We start from the raw sequence: 20,000 nt of genomic DNA, 5'->3' as shown, positions 1-20,000 counted from the left end.
TACACTTCCAGTAAAGGTCTCCCAGCAGCCTATTCAAATCAGCTGGACTACTCCTAGGGGACCATGTTTGTGTGCTGAGAGCCTGTATTGAGCAGCTCTGTGCTGATCAGAAGGGGTATTTCAGCAGGGCGTGCCTGAACCTAAAGTCCATGACTTGTCAATGGCAATGATTGCCAAAGCTTCTCAACGTGTGGTCCCCAAGGACTTACAGAAATCCCAAGAAATTCTTCAGTTGAGTTCAAACAATACTTCTTTCTCATTTGTTTAGTCACAGTGTTTAAATCATAATGCTCCAATTCATGCATTTATTTCACCAAGGTGCCATAGGTGGAGGTCTGTATCAGTATCGATATGGTGTGTGTCCGTGTGTGTATGTGCACGCGTGCATGTGAGCATGACTGCGTGTGTGCACGTGTGTGTGTGTTTACGTGTGAGGTAGAGGGTGTGTGTTAAGTGTGTGGTCCTTGAGGCTGATTAAGAGGGGCAGAGGTGCTCGGCCTGAGAAGCCTTGAGAAGCACTGAGCCAGGGGCAGGGGAGGAGGTGTAGGGGAGGTGTAGAGGGGTAGGGGGCAGTGAGGTGGAGGATGTGCAGGGAGACATGCGGACCGTCACGACAGCCAGGCAGGCGGCCAGTCAGCCAGCCTCCAGACCAGGAGCCGACAGAGGGTTCATCATCCTCCCATAAAAAGCTGATGGATGGCCACAGTTACACGTACGCCACCTGCTGTGATTGATGATTACTGAGTCTCCATACCTGCCAGATCGTTTCTTCTAGTTCTCTGCCCACACTGCATTTCTGCCATACCTTTTTGTTGTCTGTATATTGCTTACTCGTTTATATTTTCAGTAGACAGTAGATGCCGTATGCAGTATAGTAGTAAAGGAACTAAGGAAACTAAGGGGAAACGAGGGCACTGCTTGGACATATGCAGCATGCATGTACTGTACAGTGCAACATCTGTATGGAATGACTATATGGCCCTGTGTCTTCATACAGTAGTTAAATGGAAGAAAAGTCTGCAGACCTCTTTTTAAACAGCACATGAGCACGGTTGGCCAGATAATGTTGATGCTGACTGTGATTCATTGCCTAGCAGAAGCAGATCCCCAGTGTGACATGGAGTTGTCAAGACAGTCTGGCCCTCGCACATAACGAAAGCCACGGACACAGCAGGGCAGATAGACAAATGACAAAAGAAGGAGGACACCACTGAGGCTAAAAAACAGAGACGAGGAGACAGGAGAAAGTGGGAGCAGTTGGACAGGGAGAGTCCCACACACACTGCTGCGTCTCCTATCTCTCCCCCATTGCTATTTCCTGCATACGCCTCCCCTGCTATTGGCCTCCAGTGCATAGCAGTGCAGTGTGCAGGGCATCTGACAGGTTTGGCCGGGCCTGGGACAAAGTCATCTGAATGCCCCCCCCAACTAATACATATAATGCAATGGGAACCTAATTCTGCGCCCCCCTCTCTTCCTGAGCATGGGGAAACTGACCCCTTTGCTCCCCCTGTCAACTTCTCTGTTGTAGTGTGTGCACTGCTATGCTTTCCTCCGGAGTGAAGCACGACTGGGAACGTGGCAGAGGGCCAGCGGGGCTGCCTCTCCTGGGTACGAGGCTCCGGGGAGGGAGGGGGAGGGCTGGGACAGAGGGAGGGACCCTGGAGCAAGCTGCCTCGACCCTCCCCCCACACCCCACCATAGCCTCCCTCCCTTTGTCCCCTCTGGACCCCCGGCATCCATGGCCCCCCTTTTGATAAGCTGTCTGAAGTCAGAAGTTGATGGGGTTGGGGGGGTGACCTCGGCTTGTTCCTCCCGCACTCCTTATGGGAGGTCAAGGCCCGGCTTCAGTTCCACTGACCTCATCTGGACGCTCCTCAATAGATTTAAAATGCGGCGACCCCCTTTTTGTTTCAGTCCAGTTATCTTTCAGCTTTGCTCTAAGTTCGTAAATTATGTCACGACAGGGACCTCCACAGATCTCTATCGCTCTTTCTCCCTCTCTCTCGCTCTCTCTGAGATGCTTGAGGTCCCACTGAGCCTTTATCTGATTGCACACTAATGACCTTGACATACTTCCAGCCTGGTCCTAACTTGACCTTCACTTCATTCACTCCCCCCTTGTTCTGGTTGAGCGAAACTACCAAAACCAAAAATGTGACCACAATCGCTCTTTAATGGTCTGAGAAAGTTTTGGTTACATGTAGCCCAGGCCAGCACTAACTGTTTTGCTAAGTTGGCACCACACTGTCACAATAATGACAGTCATGTATTTCCTTGTTAAGTTTAGTACAAACAACGAATAACAGACGGTAATAAAAAAAAAACATTATGTTTCTTATTACAACAGATAAACGCACCCATGAGTGTTTGTATAACTCAACGAAAACTATGTTCCTTTCAGAGCATGAGAAAAAATTATGCCATAAAATGTCATCCTTTGTTGCTCCTATGAATAGTCCTTTTAGAGTGTAGAACAGTATAGCCATAAATATCTCAGAGCTAAGCGTAACCTTTGGTGCCGATAGGATGTCCGGCGGTCCAACATTGACATGACAATAACATTACCAAGAGCCTTCAGTAACAGATTATGATTAAGATTTTGTTGGCCCTACCGTGGCTTAATGGTAGGGCACTCGTCTACTACCTGTACTTGGCCGACCCGGGGTCGATTCCCGGTCCGGGTCCTTTGCCGGCCCTTCCCCATCTCTCTCTCCCAAATCGCTTCCTGTCTCTGCTTCACTGTCCTGTCATATAAAACACCAATAAAGACTTGCATAGCCCCCCAAAAAAACACTTTAAAAAAAGAAAGAAAAGATTTTGGTGACAATATGGCTATGACAGAGGCACTGCATGAAAGCGTTACACACATTATTTCTAAATCGACCAGTTTAAAATAAAATGCGTTTATCTTAAACAACAGGGTTTTCTCAAAAGCAAGCCGCTCCTACTTTTGGCGTTGCTTTTGCTCGCTCCCTCTCTCCTCTCTACCAGGCCTGTACTGTCATGTCATGTAAGCATTCTTAGAATGCCAAGTAGGTTCCTGATGAGGCGTTTTTAGGCCTGATTCAGCTATTTCACCTTTGACCTCTCTAGCACATATGAGCTGCAGGCGTACCTTGTCCCCACACCATCTCAAGAGGGACGAGTGCTTAAGCACGTCTCAGGGGCATAGGGTCACATCCTGGACACATCAGCTGCCTTGGACCTTATATATGTGTGTATGTGTGTGTGTGAGTAATTGCGTGTGTGTGGGTGTGAGCGAGGAAGAGACAGAGAGAGGTGTGCATATGCGAACCGTGTAGAAGTGTGATGATAGAGATATTTTAGGTGTTTTAGGAAGTGTTTCAAGGATAAAAAAACAGCTGATTTAACCAGAGAGATAAGACAGTATGCAAAGGGGGTTGAGGGGTTCGTAGAGAGGTCAGCATGATGATGATGATTCCAGCCTAGTGAGGACTGAGGAGGAATGTGAGTTTGGGGGGCACTAATGTTAGAACAACAGCCCACTGGGCCACCATTGTGGGCCGCCGCTCGTGAAAGCAAACACAGAACCCAGCGACAGGAAATGTCTCAGCGTGCACAAAGGACCAAACTGAACTGAGAGAGAGAGAGAGAGAGAGAGAGAGAAAGAGAGAGAGAGAGGGAGGAAAGCTGTGGGACAGTGCAGTATGCTTTTCATGTAAAAATACATTACACAATGTTGCGCCACCAAACCAAACCACCGCCTCGTTCCGCCTCCGCTGGGAACCACAGATAGATACTCTTATAGTCTCGTTGACCAACAGCCCTGGTGAGGCTTCCCATCACATCACCGCGGCTTGACCAATACCGCTGACAACTTCGGCTGGGCCCAGGACAAGGTAATCTGAAAGGCCCTCCTGCTCAATACATGTAATGTACTGTGGACCCAATTCTGGGCCCGGGACAACTGACCCCTTTGTCCCCCCTGTCAGCTTCCCTGAGCCTGACTGCCGTGTGCGTGTGTGTGATGTGACGTTGCGCTTCGCGAGTGTAACCACATCCCTTTCCTTGGAACGTCCACTCAGTTGTTTTTAAAATTTTTTTTAAAGTTTATTTAAAAAAAAGTTTGTATTGGTGCGCTACTACCAGTGATAGTGATGGGAAAGTGGATCTATTAGCTACAATCCAGTGCCACGTATTCCAAATGACCTGCTTTTACCTGTCCAATGTAGCTTCCTACTGCAGATGTGGTGGGCCTATTCACTATTTGCTGAAAATCCTCAAATACATCATAACAACATTGCTATGACGACATTACAATTTTGGTGACAGTAAGGTTATAACACAGGCTCTGCGCAAAGGGGTTAAAAAGGTTGATTGTCCGGTTGAATAGTTACCTCAGAGCAATGGAATTCAAATGGAGTCGGAAGTCTGTTGGTGACATGATTAATGTAGATTCAAATAGTTCTTTTCGTTCACTAGAGACTAACAGAATCCCTTCTGTATATAACAAGCAAAGATTAAGTAGAAAGGAATTACATTTAGCTTTACCGCACTTTCTGTGTCCTATGCCCACTTCCTGGAACTAGTGGAACTACGTATGTCAAAGGCATATCTATGTGTCAAAGGCTCTATGAGCCAGCATTGCTGTGTAAATGGCACATTAAGGACAATAGGATTGGCTGAACTTCCTCCCATGGCTCTGGGTCACCTTGTTGAATTGGACAGGTAAAACCAGATCTTTTGGAATATGTGGATGAAGATGTGTGCGTGGTGGGACACAAAGGCCTTGCAAACACTGGCAAAATACTGCCTGCTGAGGTGGTCACACAAAAAAATCCAAATGCAAACTCAAGAATTCCTACTTCTCTAGGTGGTAATTTGATGCTTCGTAAAAAGACGTCACTTGTTGGATAGTGGAAGCCGCTTGTGGTTGCTTTCACATATTGGACAGAATAGATGCCACATGTGTTGAAACCCTCTATGTCACAGTGCGCCACCTAATGCCGACACGACACGACACGACTCAACACACTCACTCACACTGAAAGCCACAATTTTGTTAACTTAAGCAGGCTATCAGATGTTGGACAGAATATGCATGTCACATACAGTATATGTTGTAATCCACAATACTACACCATGCCACCCAACACCACACCGCGCTATGCCACGCCACGTCACACCATGTCACTCACTTTGTCATCAAAAGTCATCTTTCATATTTTGGACAGAATTTTGGAAATGGCCTATATGACGTAATCCACTACAGTAGACAATGGCACATCACTTCACACCATGCCATGCCACGCCACCCCACTCAGAGCATAATTGAAAGGGACATTTTGGACAGGAAATGCATGTTGTAATCAAATACACCACACAATGCCACTCCACTCACTCCATGCCATGAGGTGCCACTCACTGCATCTTTGAAGGAATGAATGCCACAAACAGTATCAAAAGAAGAATCCCTGAACTGAGGATGCTTTGCCACATATGGACTCAGGATCCTTTGCCACATACGTACCCACGACGCCACTATACCATGCCACATCACAACACCACACTCACTTCGTCACTTCGAAAGCCACAATTGTATTGGCCTCAGGCAGCAGTTTTTCATATTTTGGACAGAATATGAAAATAGCCCATATGATGTAACTAGACCACAGAATGCCCGCCGCTCCATACCACGACACAACGTACAACTCACTTCGTCATCAGAAATCACATTTTTTGCAGTAGTGACATTTTGGACAGATTCTGAATCGCCCATATGTTGTAACCCACTCCACCAGACAATGCCAACGCCATGCCATCTTGCGTCAAGACATTCACTTCGTTACTGAAAGCCACAATCTGTGTTAGCCTCAGCAGACCCGTCAGCATCCAGGGGTCATGTGATGAGCCAGCTGATGAACGAGAAGAGGATGAGGAGGGAGGGAGGAGCGCAGCCCCCAAAAAACAGCCTCAAAACAGGCTGGCAGGCAGGCATGCTTGGCTTGCTCATTAGGAAGGCCCTAATGGTGGCTGTGAACAATGTGAGAATGTGTGTGTGTGTGTGTGTGTGTGTGTGTGTGTGTGTGTGTGTGTGTGTGTGTGTGTGTGTGTGTGTGTGTGTGTGTGTGTGTGTGTGTGTGTGTGTGTGTGTGTGTGCCCGCCTGCGTGCGTGCGTGGTGGGGACAGTTACCCGTCCATTTTCCCTTTTGGAGGGAAAGACAGAGTGAGGAAGAGTAAGAGAGAAGGAGAAAAGGAGAAAAAGAATTTGACACAGAGAGAGATTGGAGGGAAAGAGAGTAGTTTTCTTAGTCAGGGTCACAATCACCGTGGTGACTGCGCACCTTTTCCCTTCCCTCCCTCCCTCCCTCTCTCTATCCCTCCTTCCCTTTCTTTGTTTTTGCCTTAGCGCTGAGGGAGGAAAAAGAGCAAACAAAAAAGAGGTAAAAAATGCTCTGTGCTGACTGCTGAGCTCACAATGATTCATTTTATTCCTTACGGCAGCAACTACATTTTTACAGCCCTGTAGAGACAGAAACACAAAGGCCCGGGCCAGGGAAGGAGACGCAAATAGATGTGGACTGACAAGCTGTAGGTGACCGCAAACTTCGCCACACAGATGTTGATGCCGGCTACAGTTCAATAAGCCCAAGACGCCTCCTACATTTCAGAATGGCCATTAAATAAACACTTCACACTACACTCACACTACATTTTCCTGCTGATTCCATACCCAGTGATGGGAAACCTGGATTCAAAAGCTAATCCAGTAGACTGACGGGCCATTTTAATTACTTCTTAAACGAACAGGAGTAGAAATGGGCGGGTCATGCCAGGCTAACAATCCAGTGCCACAGTGCCACAGTGCCAAATGACCTGGTTTTACCTGTCCAAATCCCTCAACTGGATAGGTAGAGTCAGGTGTTTTGGAACATGTGGAACTGAACTATAGCCTCTGAATCCAGGCTCCCCATCATTCTCCATACTCGAAGAGTAAGACAAACTAGAGGAATGCGAAATTTGAGTCTAATTCAATATTTTGAGAATAGGACCAAATAGTATTAAATTTTACTTTTTACTCTATAGTCTTCATGCTGTGTTCAGACCAAGACTGGCTGACTGGCAGCGGGTAATGACTTCTGTTGCTCCGTTCGCTCTTGGTCTGAACACGGCATTACTGTACGTGTGGACTTTACCATGTACAAGGGAAAGGGGCCGTCAGGGGGGATTTTTGAGGAGTGTTTGCAGTTCCCCAGCCCAGGCAAGATAAGATGTTCCCCCATGCGTGTGTGTTATCCTTGCTTATCCCCACATGTATACACACACGGGACATGCATGTGTGTTTATGTTGTGGCGCTGGCAATAGGTCAAGAGACGTGACCTACACTCTGCTTTCATATCTGGTCTCACTCATCGTGTGTGTGTGTGTGTGTGTGTGTGTGTGTGTGTGTGTGTGTGTGTGTGTGTGTGTGTGTGTGTGTGTGTGTGTGTGTGTGTGTGTGTGTGTGTGTGTGTTGTGTGTGGACTGTGTGTATGTGTACGTGCATGTCTGTGCGTGTGTGTGTGTGTGCTGTGTGTGTTTACACGCAAAACACGCTTGCTAAATCCATTCCATTCTCCTCAGATTCCAACTGCTCTTCTTTACTGGATTCCAGAGCCCGAGTGTTTATCAGTAAACAAACAGACAGCAACTGGTGTGGTGTATGTGACAGAGCAAACCAGGGCAGGTGTGTGTGTGTGTGTGCGTGTACTCGTGTGTGAACATGCGCATGTGTGCGTGCGCTGCTGCTTCTTTAAAAATCACGCTGCTATACAACCAAGAGTGCAGGTAGATATCACAATTAAGAGAAAAAGACAGCCAAGTGCTTGACTGTGTCTTGTACCTGACCACCTTCTTACAGGACTGAGATGGTGTACACTACCACACAGACTGTCACTCTCTCACTCTCTGTCTTTCTGTGTGTGTGTGTGTGTGTGTGTGTGTGTGTGTGTGTGTGTGTGTGTGTGTGTGTGTGTGTGTGTGTGTGTGTGTGTGTGTGTGTGTGTGTGTGTGTGTGTGTGAGAGAGAGAGAGAGAGAGAGAGAGAGAGAAAGACAGAGACAGAGACAAACATCCATCCACCCACCCACACACCCACACACCCACACACCCAGACACACACACACACACACACACACACACACACACACACACACACACACACACACACACACACACACACACACACACACACACACACACACACACACACACACACACACACACACACACACACACACACACACACACACACATTCCCTCTAGCCTGGATGGCTCAGTTAGTTCCGCCTGGACATGTGCATAGAGAGAGTAGACTGAGAGAGCTACAGTAGCAAGAGGCAGAGCCCCCAGCCATCCAGCCCAGCCCAGCCCAGCCCAATCCGGCCGACCAGCCGAATGCAACTAAGCCCTCCTGTTTTCTTTTTTCATTGTGTCCGTCCTAAATAAACAAGCGTTTTCCTTTCCTCTCAGCACTCGCTGCGTGTAGTCGGAGCTCGATTCGAGCCACCACCATACAAAAAATGAATCCGCTGGTGACCTAAATAGAGCACATCAAAAGTCCAGACAGTAATACAGCGGGAAGCCTGCGCTGGGCTGCATGACCATGCGTCTTACAATGAGTTTCGGAGCGGCCCTAACAATCGCAGGCATAAATAGTCATAAGGTGACTCACAGGGGCTGGGGCGTATAAGACCTTACACGTATTCTGGTTGAATGTCACGCAGGAATGACTTTGTCACCAATTATATGTATCTATATTTAGATAGTTGTATACAAATATGTACAGGTGTTGCACCAGACATAGTTGTGGACATTCTGTGACCTTCGTTCTGCTTGTTGAGTGGAACGCTTTCCTGGAAAATGTCATTTTAACATTATCATTAGTCCTTAGTTGACAGGGTTCAGTGGCAGTGTATGATTGCGGCCTTATGTCCCAGCCGGGACGAAGAGGATAAGTAAAGAAAGTAATTAGTCCTTAGTTACGCATAATAACTTGGTCATTGGTGTTGACATTGCTGCTGCTGGTAACCACAAACGTATAGTATGAGGTTGCAATGACGCTATGAGTATTGTCTAGGACTCTGATGAAGATGCATGTCGAAACGTTAGTCTGCACTGAACCAGTGGCACCAAAATGTTCTTCCTTTTTATTTATGATTTAGTCCTGCTTCGATTGCACTGGATTGTTACTTTAGAAGTGCTGAGTACGTACTTCCTTTGTTCAACAATATGAGTACTGAGAATATACAGTCACTAGCACAAAGAATAATAAACATATCAGGTTTTAAATGCATGTTGAGGAGAGACAATAAGTAGGTCAATTGGACTGTTGAGCCACTGGTGAAGTGTCGTAAATCAATGGCCTCTTCTCTGAAGACATCACTAGTAATTGGGGGACCTTACAAACCGCGACGAACGTGACACCATTTCCCACTCACTCAGCCCTCCACGCATGCACACACACACAAACACACACACACACGCACACACACGTGAAAAGGTGCAAGTCTTGAAACTGAAACGTGCATACAATATTGACTGATTCTGTTTTATCATTCCGCTCATGACTGCTGCTGTCCTCTCCTAGCCCTCAAGCTTTCATCATTATTATCTCGAGCGACCAAACCAAACCAGCTTCAGCCAGCGCCTCCACATTACATTAAAGGCCAGGCGAGAGCAAGAGCCACCGTGCTCTGGGACTGGCTGTTCTCTAAGGAGTGAGAAGGGTCTACGTGGGCTACGTGGGCTACCGTGTTGGAGATCTCCTCTCCCCTCCACTCCTCACTCCCTCCTCTCCTCTCACCTTCCCTGCATGGCGTAATAATGAGACACAGACATTACAGGCCTGGGGGAGGCGGTGGCATGTCCTGCGTTCACAGGAGCGACGATGTGGCAGAGGAGTAGGCAGGCCTAAATAAAGGTGGCAGAGCCTGGAGCTCAGGAGAGGAGGGTGGGGGAGCAGGGGATAAACAGGTAAGCAAAAGTGGCAGAGTCTGAGCTGCGGAGAGAAGGTTGGTGTGGGAGGTCAGGATGGTGGGGGTGTGGTAAGTGGCAGGGTCTGGTGCGAGCCCTATCTCACGCCTTTCGTAAAGTCTTCACGAAAATAATAGAGTAATTTTCGTGGTGCATTCACGTTATTGCCCGCCTTTCGTAAAGTCTTCACGAAAATAATAGATTAATTTTCACGCTGCCTATTCACTTGAATTGCCCCACTGCTGCTATGGTTATCCAAACGTCTGCAGGGGCGGGGAGGGGGTGCTGACAGAACACTGCTGATACACTCGGGACTCACTAATTCGACGCCCTTTCGGTACTTACGCCTTATGTCCCCTAAACCTAAACCTAAACCTAAACCTAACCTTAACCCTACTTAACCCTAAACCTAACCCTAACCCTAACCCTAACCCTAACCTTAACCCTAACCTTGACCCTAAACCTAACCCTAAATTGCTTGTTTGAAATGTTTGATTACCATGTGACGGTAGGCTACCGAACGGGCATCAAACTAGTGGGTCGCTAGGCAACAGTCGGGCAATTCAAGTGAATAGGCAGCGTGAAAATTAATCTATTATTTTCGTGAAGACTTTACGAAAGGCGGGCAATAACGTGAATGCACCACGAAAATTACTCTATTATTTTCGTGAAGACTTCACGAAATGAGTGAGATACGGTTGCTGGTGCTGAGGAGAGGAGGGTGGTGTTGGAGTTGAGGGTGGTGGGGTTGTGGTAGGTGGCAGAGGATGCTGAGGAGAGGGGGATGGGAGGTGTGTGTGAATGTGTGTGTGTGTGTGGGGGGGGGGGTGTTGGGGTGTGTGGCAGGGTCTGGTGCTGAGGAGAGGATTGTGGTGGGGAAGGTGGGGGTAAGGGCTGCTGCAGCATTCTCTTTACCACGGCAACAGCACGGTTCACACACTCGCACATGTGTATATGCACACATCCAGGCACAAACGCATTCACACAGACACAACAACACACACACACACACACACACACACACACACACACACACACACACACACACACACACACACACACACACACACACACACACACACACACACACACACACACACACACACACAGACTCTGATTAAAACAAAGATAACATAATAAATCATTCCATTTTCATTACTGTAAATACACGCAAACAATCATGTACACACATTTACAAAAATAAACGAGCCACACACGAAGGCACATAAATGAATAAATGTGGCTAGCCTTCCTTATCACTGCTATCACATAATGTAATACTGTGCTTAATCAAGACACACAATCTTTGCTTCTTCCCAAAACATGGATGACATGCAGGGCTGTTTTTGGCATGGATAATACATTCATTCCTGATTATCTTGGATAACTAATTATTTGTTATTGCTGGGTCATCCCCTGTTCGTAGCTTTATGTTTATTCCTATTTACCACATATCAGTGATCTATTTGTTTGCAGTTCTGCTTATTAATAGGCTACTCACGACATCTCAGTGCATCAAAAAAGACAATTTAAATCTATGAAACTGATATTATAGACAATACGGATGAATGGTACAACTTGTCTCAACAACACCTATATCCTGCAAATCTATGTGCATTTTCATACACAGAAATCAATACGAGCACCACTGTGTGGTACAGCAAAAACAGCAAAGTAGTCCGCAGAAGCCCTTCACAGCAATGTAGGTGTTTACAAAGTCAACAAAGTACCATAGATTACAGCAAGCCCCCCTATTCATTGCTGGCCTGTCATTTAAAGGTAATTACCCTGGCTGCTTGGCCAAGGTCCCTTTGACAATAGCACAGCTGGCTAACAAGCAGGATTGGGTGACCCCTACCCTCTCTTGTCTGCTCTCTCTCTCTCTCTCTCTCTCTCTCTCTCTCTCTCTCTCTCTCTCTCTCTCTCTCTCTCTCTCTCTCTCTCTCTCTCTCTCTCTCTCTCTCTCTCTCTCTCTCTCTCTCTCTCCTGGTGTCTACCTCTTCCTCTTCTCATCTCTCTACCTCTTGTCTGCTTTCCTCTCTGATCCCTTTTCTCTTCTTCTCTATCTCTCGTCTCCCTGACTCTACTCCTCTCCTCTTCCTCCCCTTTCTTCTGCTCTCATGTCCATTAGCCCACTCTCCTCTCCTTCTGTCTCTTTTTCTCTTTTCTACTTTTGTCTTTTCTTGTCCTCCCCTCACCTGTTGTCTCCATTCCATTTCCTATCTCTACTTTCCTATCACCTAATGTCCTCCCCTCCCCTCCTCTCCTTTCCTTTCCTTTCCTTTCCTTTCCCTCTTGCTGCAGTTAATGATTTCCCAGCAGCACCTGCCTAGGTGACCATGACTGCTCTGGCGAGACACAACAGACAGACAGACAGACAGACAATAAAGCAGCTGGTTTCGTCACACCTCATCTGAACTGAGTGGAGAAAGATAACTGCCAGCGGTGGTTGGGGACAGAGGCTAGGGGAGCGGTAGGGCGATAATGGAGTAGGTGAGGGTGGAAATGGAGGATGAGAGGAGGAGGAAGATGAGGAGGAGAGGAAAGAAGAGAGAGAGGAGAAAGAGGAGGATAAAGAGGAGGAGGAGGAGGAGGAGGAGGAGGAGGACAAAGAGGAGGTGTCTGGGTGTAGATGGAGGGATAAGAGGGAAAATGAGGTGTAGAGGTGGTTAGTTGTTGTTTGGTGGAAGAGGAGCAGAGGAGGAGAGAGAGGACAGAGCAGCACGTAGCAGATGGATCAGGAGGAGGAGGAGGAAGAGAATGAGGATGAGGAAGAGGAGGAAGAAGAAGAGGAGGAAGAGGTGTTTGGGTGCTGATAAGGAGGGAGGCTGGTTGGGAGGTGCTTGGTGGAAGAGGGGCTTGGGGAGAGGGTAGGACAGGTGGAGGTGGAAGAGGTGGGCTGGCTGATGGTAGGGGTGGTTACGGGCAAGTGTGTGAGTAGGGAGGGAGCAGACAAGTCGATATTCATACCAGCCTCACCTCAACTTCAATAATGCCTCAGCCCCTGCGGACACGAACAAGGCTTTATGCAATTTACGGGAGCAGAGCTGTCAGGGGAATCTGGACACTCAACCTCCCCCATCACCCCCTTTCCTCACACCCCCCTCCACCCTCTCCTCATCTCTCAACACAAAGCAAATGCACATGTTTGAACTCACGTGCACCACCATGTCCTCATATAAGCTAGAGAGAAGGAAGAGAGCGATTGAGGCAATACAAAACAGCACTCAAGACACATACAGATCTCCCCATTTCCACACGCGCCACATGACACGTGCATCTGAAATTTGTGCGCACGTGTTTACCTCCGTGTCTTGTGTTCCCGGTGGCAAACACTGGGGCCGTGTACATACATACGCACGAGCATCCTCAAAACAAGGGCTGTCCATCTAACACAGTGGTTCCCAAACTTATACTGCCGGGACCCCCTTTTGCACCTAAGAATATTTCCGTGACCCTCATCCCAATTATTCCAAACACCAAACATGATTTGTCTGTTAATATTGCTACATTTCACAGGGAAAGTAAAAAGATGTATTAGCCTTACAGTAGTACTGTTGCTAAGTAATTTATGGAGTTATCTTAACTATGTTACGATAAGAGTCCCGGCATAGTAAGTTATCTTAACTAAAACCTGTTTTCCCCTATTTTTCTAAAAAGTATTTTCAGTCTGCGACCCTCCTGTAGTATCTCCATGACCTCCTTTTAGGGTTCCCGACACCCAGTTTGGGAACCACTGATCTAACAGATGCTAACAGGTAATTGGTCCTTAGACGAGCACTGTTTCTTATTACGGCAGGGCCTGAGTTGTCTGCGCTGACCTTTTCCCTGGCCGGCATTAAGCTCAATTTGCAGGCCCTCTCCTGCTCCTCAAGTGCCTAACCTTTACGCCAGCGCAACCCAGCCAAGCTGTTGAGGAGGCCTGTGGCCATGATCGTTCCAGCCAAAACATCTCTAAGCTAGAATAGCTGTGTGTGTGTGTGTGTGTGTGTGTGTGTGTGTGTGTGTGTGTGTGTGTGTGTGTGTGTGTGTGTGTGTGTGTGTGTGTGTGTGTGTGTGGTGTGTGTGAGTGAGAGAGAGAGAGAGAGAGAGAGAGAGAGAGAGAGAGAGAGAGAGAGAGAGAGAGAGAGAGAGAGAGAGAGAGAGAGCAGCCCAGACCCAATTTAATGTCCAGGTTCACACGCACACACAGACACCCAATATTATGTCAAGCTTCACACGTGCACACAGGCATATATTTTTTCATCTGTTGAGACAGATATCATATAAGGTAATAACTAAGCCAAACTTTTCCCTCTCACGCAAATCTTTCTAGACATGCTACAGCCATATAAGTGAACATAAATAGACAATAAATGTCACTCTGTTTGATCTGACTGGAAATATTTGAGAAGCTAATACTGTGTATCATAGAAATTACAGCTCCTTTCTGTGTACATGACTAAATACTTTCTGTAACAAAACCCAGAGAGGCCAGAAGGGCAGATTGTTTAAGCATATATAAACATAACATTATTTAAAATGTTCAAACACTGCTTGTGAAATTAAACTATGCAAATATTGTATTTAATATTGGATTATGTGAAATATTGATGTTTTGTGTTTTGAGAAGTGGGGTTCACGGCATCTTGACAAAGATGAGAAGTTCCACAGGAAAATAAACTGCAAATTGAACAAAATGACTCCTGATTTAAATTACAAAAAGATAAGAGGATGGAAACAATAAAAAAAACCATTTACTGTCCAAAGACTAAATTAAAACTTAACTCCTTCACTATTAGTTACAGCATCTTCCAAAACTCCAATTCCTCCCAATGTACTCTCACCAGTGAAGAACAAGATAAACGTCTCTTTCCCTCGTTACGTAAAACGCAGTCATGAACACAACACCTCCACTATATTTCTGGCCTTTTTAGTCAACTAATAAAAAAATCAAACAAACCATGACAAAACCAAAAGGAATGAAAAATATGTTAATTAATCACTAGAGAAATGCTGAAGAAAAAAATACATCAGTTGGTCTGTGTTTCACAAGAATGAAACCCTCCACATCTGTCATAAGGCGAACAGAGGTCGTTTCCAGGGAGGCTTTGGCACGAGGTGATTAAGGCCATAGTTAACAAACGGTCTGGGGACAGCACAGCATCACATTGCACGCACGCACGCACGCACGCACGCACGCACGCACGCACGCACGCCAGACCTACATTAGACCTACAGCTAAGGGCCTGAGGAAAGCACGACCACACACACACACACACACACACACACACACACACACACACACACACACACACACACACGTACACACACACACACAAACGCACGTGCACACACACACACACACACACACACACACACACACACACACACACACACACACACACACACACACACACACACACACACACACACCACACATCAGGCCCTCAGGGGCTAAACAATGACTCAGAGTTAGCGTTACAGTGTACTGAGGACCCTGTGTACATACATGTCATCTTGATGGATAGTAAGACACACACATGTAGCACATACAGTACAGGCCAAAAGTATGGACTCACCTTCTCATTTATGCATTCTCTTTATTTTTGTGGATTTTCATTGTGTATTTTCATGCAGGGCATCAAAACTGTGCATGCACACATGGAGAATTACGTACTTACCAAAAAATATAATTCTAGCTGTTGTCCAACAGCAATGACAGCTGTCTATCCACATGACGTCGACACGGCACAACTGATGGCCCCACACATTTCAATAAGCTTATTTTTGTCTATTTTCAAATAAAAATGCCCAGACAGTCATGTCAATCCTAATTGAACATTAAAGTCCTACAATAACTCACTAGAATTGTAGAACTGGAATTTTGATAACTAAAACCTAGTTTTAAACACTTGCCAATACAAGCATTTTACAGACATTTTCTTGATATGATATTGAGTCACAGCCAGTTAGTTGGACAGGTCAAACCTGTGTTGGAGGGAATCTGTGGCAGAGTTTTTCACTTTTACTTTTACTTTTTGTATTACTGTTTCACCTAGATAATCAGCTATGCTGACCAAGTGACCTATTATCTTGACCTATCAGATCAAGAAATCTGTCTTGTATTGCTTGTATAAATTAAAATGGACTCGAATGACCAGGTATTACTTGAAAATAGACTGAAAAATAAGCTTGTTGAAACATGTGGGGCCCTTAGTTTTGCTGTGTTAACGTCACTGTTCTGCATTTTTTGATATTTTTTAAACAATTGTTTTTATTTTTTATATATTTTCATTTTTTTGTTAAGCAAAAAATTATACATGTGTTCATGCACAGAAATAATGCCCTCTCTGAAAATGTATTATGTTCCATACTTTTGGCCTGTACTGTACATATGCAAAAACAGACAAACTCACAGACATACTACACTCGCCTCCAAAACAGTTGTCGCCTATCCATCTGTTTGGAATAACAGCTAATAACCTGACTTTCAATTAATCACTTGGCTTCAGAAGTCACTCATATGAAAGCTACAACCCTCCCGAATGAAAATGTATGTACAAAAATAAATGTCATGCACCAAAGAAAGATTGACCCTTTATTGAACACAGACAGGGCAGATTTTCACAAGACAAAAGTTTTGTCGCCTATCGAACATAATGTGAAAATGAGCAGATAAGTCACTTCAAAACACTTCAAATATGCAGATCGGGTGTCATACTTAATCACTGAATCTCTGTCACCTCTCCAGAAAATCGACTTTGGCCTTAGGTGTATGTTTAGGGTCATTGTAATCATGGAAAGCAACACAATGAAAATCAATGGAGTTCAATGAGAGATGGTGACATATTCGCTATTCGTAGAGCAGTACATGTTTAACTTCATGATTTAATCAATTATAAAAGCCCTCAAACACCTGCAGCATGCATGCAGCTCCTCATAAGAGCTGCATCTGTACCATGTTTCACTTTATGCACCATTTCTCTTTTTTCATATTCTTCATCTCCAACACCATATAGTTTTGATGCTATCAGTTCTAAAATGGTTGATCTTGGGATCTTGACTTCAGAGTATGAGTCCCATTAGCCTTCATTTTTGTCAGAATTAGGCCTGAAATACTCTTGGCTGGCTTTTTTGAGACAGGACAGTGGGAGAGACTTCTTTGGTGTTAAAGGTGAAGAATTTGGAAAAAATACATGGTGCCTAAAGTCAAACATGGGAGGGATACAGCTCTTATGTGGAGCTGCATGCATGCTGCTGGTGTGTGAGGGCTTTTATCATTGATTACATCATGACGTTAAAAATGTATTGCTCTACGAATAGCAAATATGTCACCATCTCTCATTGAACTCCATTGATTGTCATTGTGTTGCTTTCCATGATTACAATGACCCTAAACATACACCTAAGGCCAAAGTTGATTTTCTGGAGAGTTGTGAGTGAATCAGTGATTAAGTATGACACCCGATCTGCGTATTTGAAGTGTTTTGAAGTGAGTTATCTGCTCTTTTTCAAATTATGTTCGATAGGCGACAAAACTTTTGTCTTGTCAAAATCTGCCCTGTCTGTGTTCATTAAAGGGTCAATCTTTCTTTGGTGCATGAAATTTATTTTTGTACATACTTTTTCATTCGAGAGGGTTGTAGCTTTCATATGAGTGACTTCTGAAGCCAAGTGATTAATTGAAAGTCAGGTTATTAGCTGTTATTCCAAACAGATGGGTAGGCGACAACTGTTTTGGAGGCGAGTGTATATAGTGCAGTATATATGCATAAACAAGCATATACATATGCATAAACAAACAGACACATGTACACAAGCATAAACACACACACACACACACACACACACACACACACACACACACACACACACACACACACACACACACACACACACACACACACACACACACACACACACACACACACACACACACACACACACACGCACACTAACGCTAACGCACACACTCGAAATCTGAGAAAAGACATGTACCCCTCAACAGCTACTTATGGTGACGCTAAGTTGTCCTGCACGTGTGGAGCAGCTAAGAGAAGTAGTGAGAGGAGCAGAGGCACTTTAACGAGAGAAACTCCAGGTGTTGCTTTCAGGATGCTGTCAGCAGTTTATGAACGGAGGCCGGAGACCCCACCCCTCCACCCTCTCCCCCTTCTGTCCACCCCCTCCACTTTCTGTTTTCAAGACTGGGCTCAGTATCCAGGAGAACAGTTTTAACTGGCACGCTTCTTCCCCCACTTACTGTAAGTTCAGACCGAGTGTGGTGTGCTAAAGTGACTGACGAAGGGCCAAGTTCTCCTCTTGACATGCAGGGTTTAAGAAACACTAAGTAGTTTTCAAGTTTTAAAATAACGTTTCTGGGCATCATCTCGTAACATGTTGAGTGACACTTTCGCTTTGTCATCCTCCATTGGCGATAACAGTACTGTACATTTGGAGAAATGGGCTGTCTTTCTGTTATTCTCTATGACAAACAAATCTGCAGAAATTCCAAGGAAAAATATGCCACCAATAGAAAACGGTTGGTCTGGCCCAGCCATGGCTCAATCGGCTGGGCACTGCACTGCTAGATAAAAAACACAATGTGCAGACTATTTTCTTCTACTGCATACTACCCTGATAGCAAAGGGATGTTGAATTGACACCAACTGTCGTTAAATCAATGTGAATAGATACCTAATGCCGTTGCTCTCAGGGTATTATTTAGCTCCTGCATTCTTAATTCAGATGTGCACACCCACCTGACAACGAAAGGTTGCCACTAAACCATGCTATAGCTCAGTGGTTGTTACGTAACTGAAATAGAATTGCTACCCACAATTGGTTTGAGAGACCCAATTTTTGAGACCCAATTTTTGTTATTATTATCAGGCAGTCCATCGAAAATGGGTTTGCTTTTTGGAGTAGGCTACTGTACTTCCGACAATAAACATTACAAATGTTTAAATCTGCAACCCTACCCATCAGACCATGTCATAGCTTGTGATCAGAAAGTTAATCGAAGATCAATGTTCTTCTGATGCTGTAAAAGCCCAAATACTGCAACAAAACACCAAAAATGCTTTGCCTATAATGCTGTCTGTTTATAATAAGTTAATTATTTCTTGTACTGTGCTGTTCCCATTTTTACCATGTTGAGCCTGAACATACTGTACGGTTGGAGGCAATTTGGTGTAATACTGTATGTTAGGGCTGGGTGATATGGAAAAAAAAATCACAATATGGATTACTTTATATCACAATAATAACGATATATATCACCATGTACCACAGTAATGTACTGCATGTTTTCAGTTATCTTCGTTTTCTCTTTATTGTGTCATGTGGCAAAAAACACTTTTCTTTAAAATTATGTTTTTTTTACTCTTCCTTTTGCAGTTATTTAAATGTAGACTGTGCATAGTGACAACACAAAATGTTATGAAATCATATTAAATTGTATATTAGCTGCAATAATGGATAACATAAATTCATCACGATAGAAAGGATAGAGGTGAAAAGGGCACAATGGACACTTTTGTATCACGATAACGATACGTCATATGGCCCAGGTCTACCATATATATATATGTATTGTGCAGCATGAAGACATCCAGTAATTTTTCTCGCAACTCTGCAGGCCCTCCCTCCATACAGAGGACAGGAAGTCTAATTATCCTGATCGAGGTCAGTGGAAGACGGTTAGTAAATGCCTTTGCTTTGCATACAATGCTGCAGACATTTCTTATTCACACCCACACATCTAAGGTCACACACGTGCACACATACTTACTCCCTTATCCTTGCTCATGCAGACAAATGCATGCACAGTTGCATACACACATGAACAAACACTCAGACCTCACGTATATTCACATACAGACAGACCTTGCACAGAGTACACACCCAGACAGGCCCTCACAGAGAGCCACACTCACACAAACATAAACACACTCTGAGGGCGTGATAGATTTAACATTCTCTTTTTTGAGTGTACCGTACGCACAAGTACGTCACAAATATGTAAGCACAGCCGTCTC

The 20,000-nt window shown here is 45.1% G+C and overlaps 1 protein-coding gene across 5 annotated transcripts in view; it reads right to left on the bottom strand.

The window, feature by feature from the left end:
• Positions 1 to 20,000, bottom strand: part of specc1 (sperm antigen with calponin homology and coiled-coil domains 1) — a 117,219-nt gene that overhangs the window by 8,504 nt on the left and 88,715 nt on the right. The window lies entirely within an intron of this gene.

Source organism: Engraulis encrasicolus, chromosome 7, assembly GCF_034702125.1.
Source record: "Engraulis encrasicolus isolate BLACKSEA-1 chromosome 7, IST_EnEncr_1.0, whole genome shotgun sequence".
NCBI classification, from domain to species: domain Eukaryota; kingdom Metazoa; phylum Chordata; class Actinopteri; order Clupeiformes; family Engraulidae; genus Engraulis; species Engraulis encrasicolus.
Note: the sequence above shows the minus strand (reverse complement) of the source record. Positions and strands in the feature narration are given on the sequence as shown.